Below are 6,480 nucleotides of genomic sequence, written 5' to 3' on the forward strand. Positions count from 1 at the left end.
TCAAGCAAGCAGCCGCGTTAATAACTTCCTTTAAATATAGCACATGTAATAATGTCAATATCAAACAAAAAATCAATTTGATATTGCTATGATATCACCCATGAGTTCCACCGAAATACCTGTCTCCTAGACAAACAATTATACTATGAACTCAATTATTGTAAAAAAAACAGGTTTTAATTTAAATCATTTTTGGTGGTTTTATATCAAATTCTGGTTGTGAACTACAGCAGCTGTACGTGCCTATTTATATCATCTCTAGGTGTTGAGACCTTTAAGGAAACTAACGGCAGATATTCCAGCCACAACGTTGTACTGTCGACTGTCAGTGCACGTGTACTGGTTGACCCTGACACGGAGTACGCGTTTGTTGCTGTCTGTGTTAAATGTGACTGAATCATCTGCTATCTAGGTCCAGGTCCTGGCTGTGTTGAAATGGGTAACGGTGCGTGTCAAAGTATACAGTACAGACACAGCCTTAGTTGCTAGATACACCTGCGTTAGATGTGTGGGCACTGTCATGTTATATGCATAACACCAACGCTGAAACTGTCGGCAGATCAATACACTCATCAGTTTCAAATCGATTTCCATCATGAAGTGGTGTCGCGATTAACTTGATAGCTGAAACAACATCGCATAGGAGATAGAATAACCTTTACTTGTCAATACCATGTACATTTCTACCACTATGGCGTTTATTTCCTATTTCCAGCGCTAAGCGTGTATCCTGTATGCTCGAACCCATGTGTATTCCAGAATGGGACTGTTGAATATTTGTGCGCTGAAAGTCCTAACACCATAATGTGGCTTCCGGATATCTATAAAATGAATCGCTGGTAGCTGCATGCTAAAGTACTATTTCATACTTTACCTGGGGGCAGCTATCGGTAAGCTGTGATATACATTACCAAACAATACTATATCTCTTACCTGGGTATCAGAGTCGGCTCGCTCCTGGAGACAAAACTCAGGTAGCCAGGTCAATAGACCGTGGAGGCAGGTCACGCGTTAAGATATGCCAGCGTGCCGTGTGCAAACATCCCAGGAAGAATAAAATGCTGGTTTCACCTGCTGAAAAGTTGACGCGTATTAGCTGTTGCTTGAAGTACCGGTATATTACAGACGGACGGACAGACAGACAGACAGACAGACAGACAGACAGACAGACAATGAATGAATGAATGAATGAATGAATGAATGAATGAATGAATGAATCTGGAATGCAATCACTGGTTTGTCTGATCCATACTATTATTTTCAGGTCGCCGTTATATAACTAGAATATTGCTGACATGGGTATTGGGCAACAATTAATAAACACTTTTACAGAAAGTTTGATTATATTACAACTAAGAGCTCGTGGCTCTTTACGTAGGACCCAAAGGTTGTGGTTGTCCTTAAACTGTGTCACTGGTTTTACTTTGGAAGCCCATTGTCGGTTCTTCATGATGCCGTTTGTAATAAAAGTCCCATCCCTCCTGAATTAAATCATCTCATTGGTGTCTTATCAAAGGCCAGTACATTTTGTGTTCGTGTGAATATACAGTAACTTTGGATCATATACCAAACAGATTTGTAAATACAAAACCTCAATATAATCTCGATTATCCGCCGAAACCGATTCAACTAGGCATACAAGTAAAATAGTGAAAAAGTGAAAATTACATAAATGGATCACTGAAAATCGATGACTTAAGGTGTTCACGAATAGGGCAATCGCATTTTTTTTGCAGTTTAACAGGTTTGGGGCCGGCACACGTAGCGTTCAAATATAAGTTGATTACACGCGTTCGTGTTGCTTACAGAAACATTGCTGCAACACATATATACTAGATGATTTATGAAAGAGTTTTGTATTTGTTTGTTGTTCAACTCAGCAATATGCCAGCTATATGACTGTGCACTGTAAATACCAGTCGGGACCTGACAAACTAATGATTGACATTGTGAGCACCGATCCGGAGTCGCCACGGGACTTTTGTGTACACGCCGCGAGGTTTGTTATTTTTGTATAGTAGTGTAAACAAATTTCACCTGGTCTGTGCTTCTACGGTTAATACATTGTAGCAACGTTACGAGGCACTCGCGACAGCCCCACAGTGCAAGAGCATCATCACTGATGATGTGACCACAGCTTACTTCTCTTGAGGAGAATGCTGCATCTGGGTCACCTTGACCTGTTTGATATTTGCACGGCTGGTAGCGGTGACGCCCTTCGGTTTCTAGGAGACGCGTGTGGCGGAGTGATCTGCTATAGAAATCGTGTATTGTATATACAGTGTTACGTGTTTGGGTTATATTTGGGTCATTTGTGGACGGTGCTATATTATGCAATTAGTCAAGTCTGGCTTTGTTACATATGGATCACAACTTAACCTTTAATACATGCGGGAACGTCATAGTGTTCGTGTATACCTACTGTATGTTTACATGCGGGAACGTCATAGTGTTCGTGTATACCTACTGTATGTTTACATTATGGAACGTCATAGTGTTCGTGTATACCTACTGTATGTTTACATTATGGAATGTCATAGTGTTCGTGTATACCTACTGTATGTTTACATTATGGAATGTCATAGTGTTCATGTATACCTACTGTATGTTTACATTATGGAACGTCATAGTGTTCGTGTATACCTACTGTATGTTTACATTATGGAATGTCATAGTGTTCGTGTATACCTACTGTATGTTTACATTATGGAATGTCATAGTGTTCATGTATACCTACTGTATGTTTACATTATGGAACGTCATAGTGTTCGTGTATACCTACTGTATGTTTACATTATGGAATGTCATAGTGTTCGTGTATACCTACTGTATGTTTACATTATGGAATGTCATAGTGTTCGTGTATACCTACTGTATGTTTACATTATGGAATGTCATAGTGTTCGTGTATACCTACTGTATGTTTACATTATGGAACGTCATAATGTTCGTGTATACCTACTGTATGTTTACATTATGGAACGTCATAGTGTTCGTGTATACCTACTGTATGTTTACATTATGGAACGTCATTGTGTTCGTGTATACCTACTGTATGTTTACATTATGGAACGTCATTGTGTTCGTGTATACCTACTGTATGTTTACATTATGGAACGTCATTGTGTTCGTGTATACCTACTGTATGTTTACATTATGGAATGTCATAGTGTTCGTGTATACCTACTGTATGTTTAATTTATGGAATGTCATTGTGTTCGTGTATACCTACTGTATGTTTACATTATGGAACGTCATTGTGTTCGTGTATACCTACTGTATGTTTACATTATGGAACGTCATGGTGTTCATGTATACCTACTGTATGTTAACGTTATGGAATGTCATAGTGTTCGTGTATACCTACTGTATGTTAACGTTATGGAACGTCATGGGGTTCGTGTATACCTACTGTATGTTTACATTATGGAATGTCATAGTGTTCGTGTATACCTACTGTATGTTTACATTATGGAATGTCATAGTGTTCGTGTATACCTACTGTATGTTTACATTATGGAATGTCATAGTGTTCATGTATACCTACTGTATGTTAACATTATGGAACGTCATAGTGTTCGTGTATACCTACTGTATGTTTACATTATGGAATGTCATAGTGTTCGTGTATACCTACTGTATGTTTACATTATGGAACGTCATAGTGTTCATGTATACCTACTGTATGTTTACATTATGGAATGTCATAGTGTTCGTGTATACCTACTGTATGTTTACATTATGGAATGTCATAGTGTTCATGTATACCTACTGTATGTTTACATTATGGAACGTCATAGTGTTCGTGTATACCTACTGTATGTTTACATTATGGAATGTCATAGTGTTCGTGTATACCTACTGTATGTTTACATTATGGAATATCATAGTGTTCGTGTATACCTACTGTATGTTTACATTATGGAATGTCATAGTGTTCGTGTATACCTACTGTATGTTTACATTATGGAACGTCATAATGTTCGTGTATACCTACTGTATGTTTACATTATGGAACGTCATAGTGTTCGTGTATACCTACTGTATGTTTACATTATGGAACGTCATTGTGTTCGTGTATACCTACTGTATGTTTACATTATGGAATGTCATTGTGTTCGTGTATACCTACTGTATGTTTACATTATGGAACGTCATAGTGTTCGTGTATACCTACTGTATGTTAACATTATGGAACGTCATAGTGTTCGTGTATACCTACTGTATGTTTACATTGTGGAATGTCATAGTGTTCGTGTATACCTACTGTATGTTAACATTATGGAACGTCATAGTGTTCGTGTATACCTACTGTATGTTTACATGCGGGAACGTCATAGTGTTCGTGTATACCTACTGTATGTTTACATGCGGGAACGTCATAGTGTTCGTGTATACCTACTGTATGTTTACATTATGGAATGTCATGGTGTTCGTTTATACCTACTGTATGTTTACATTATGGAATGTCATAGTGTTCGTGTATACGTACTACATGTATACATTATGGAACGTCATAGTGTTCGTGTATACCTACTGTATGTTTACATTATGGAATGTCATAGTGTTCGTGTATACCTACTGTATGTTTACATTATGGAATATCATAGTGTTCGTGTATACCTACTGTATGTTTACATTATGGAATGTCATAGTGTTCGTGTATACCTACTGTATGTTTACATTATGGAACGTCATAATGTTCGTGTATACCTACTGTATGTTTACATTATGGAACGTCATAGTGTTCGTGTATACCTACTGTATGTTTACATTATGGAACGTCATTGTGTTCGTGTATACCTACTGTATGTTTACATTATGGAATGTCATTGTGTTCGTGTATACCTACTGTATGTTTACATTATGGAACGTCATAGTGTTCGTGTATACCTACTGTATGTTAACATTATGGAACGTCATAGTGTTCGTGTATACCTACTGTATGTTTACATTGTGGAATGTCATAGTGTTCGTGTATACCTACTGTATGTTAACATTATGGAACGTCATAGTGTTCGTGTATACCTACTGTATGTTTACATGCGGGAACGTCATAGTGTTCGTGTATACCTACTGTATGTTTACATGCGGGAACGTCATAGTGTTCGTGTATACCTACTGTATGTTTACATTATGGAATGTCATGGTGTTCGTTTATACCTACTGTATGTTTACATTATGGAATGTCATAGTGTTCGTGTATACGTACTACATGTATACATTGTGGAATGTCATAGTGTTCGTGTATACCTACTGTATGTTTACATTATGGTATGTCATAGTGTTCGTGTATACGTACTACATGTATACATTTGGGAATGTTATAGGTGTTCATGTATACGTACTACATGTATACATTATGGAATGTTATAGGTGTCCGAGTATACGTACTACATGTATACATTGTGGAATGTTATAGGTGTTCGTGTATACGTACTATATGTATAGATTGTGGAATGTTATATGTGTTCGTGTATACGTACTACATGTATACATGGTGGAATGTTATAGGTGTTCGTGTATACGTACTACATGTATACATTGTGGAATGTTATAGGTGTGTGTGTATACATGCTACATTTATACATTGAGGAATGTTATAGTGTTCGTTTATACGTACTATATGTATAGATTGTGGAATGTTATAGGTGTTCGTGTATACGTACTACATGTATACATTGTGGAATGTTATAGGTGTTCGTGTATACGTACTACATGTATACATTGGGGAATGTTATAGGTGTTCGTGTATACGTACTATATGTATAGATTGTGGAATGTTATAGGTGTTCGTGTATACGTACTACATGTATACATTGTGGAATGTTATAGGTGTTCGTGTATACGTACTACATGTATACATTGTGGAATGTTATAGGTGTTTGTGTATACATGCTACATTTATACATTGAGGAATGTTATAGTGTTCATGTATACGTACTATAAACATTGTGGATTGTTATAGGTGTTCGTGTATACGTACTATATGTATAGATTGTGGAATGTTATAGTGTTCATGTATACGTACTATATGTATTCTTATATCTATATATTAACTCAATACGCATACAGAGTATTCAGCTGATGAAAGGCAAGAAGTAGCCGTGGGACGTCGTTACAAACAATAAAGAAGTTGTTATTCATAAAACTATTACCAAAGACATGTTACATTTCTACATATTGAACGCAATAATGTACATACAGTATTTATAAACAATGCACAAAAACATAAACAAAAGGTAATTCACTCGCGGAGTTCTATATAAGCCTTAAGTTTCTTTCTTCCTGAGTTGTTGGTAGGAATCATACAGTAGCCACTTCCATGTCGTTCAATACAACACTCTCTCAAGGGATACCACATTGTTAGCATTTCATTATTCAAACAAATTATAAAATAATACACCAGATTTATGAAATCGTTTTATTGTCATTTCTGCAAAACTACACATATTTTTTTCCAAAGAACAAAAAAGAACA

General features: G+C 36.6%; 1 protein-coding gene across 1 annotated transcript in view; it reads right to left on the reverse strand.

Annotated features, from left to right (window-relative positions):
* LOC124145839 (lipopolysaccharide-induced tumor necrosis factor-alpha factor homolog) overlaps positions 1-1,078 on the reverse strand; it is a 6,849-nt gene extending 5,771 nt beyond the window's left edge. The window contains exon 1 of the mRNA XM_046515794.2: positions 934-1,078. The gene's annotated coding sequence lies outside the window, so the exon portion shown is untranslated. The remainder of the gene's footprint in view (positions 1-933) is intronic.
* Positions 1,079-6,480: the final 5,402 nt, after the last annotated feature.

This window comes from Haliotis rufescens, unplaced genomic scaffold (assembly GCF_023055435.1).
Source record: "Haliotis rufescens isolate VD_foot unplaced genomic scaffold, xgHalRufe1.0.p SCAF_6, whole genome shotgun sequence".
Classification (NCBI taxonomy): domain Eukaryota; kingdom Metazoa; phylum Mollusca; class Gastropoda; order Lepetellida; family Haliotidae; genus Haliotis; species Haliotis rufescens.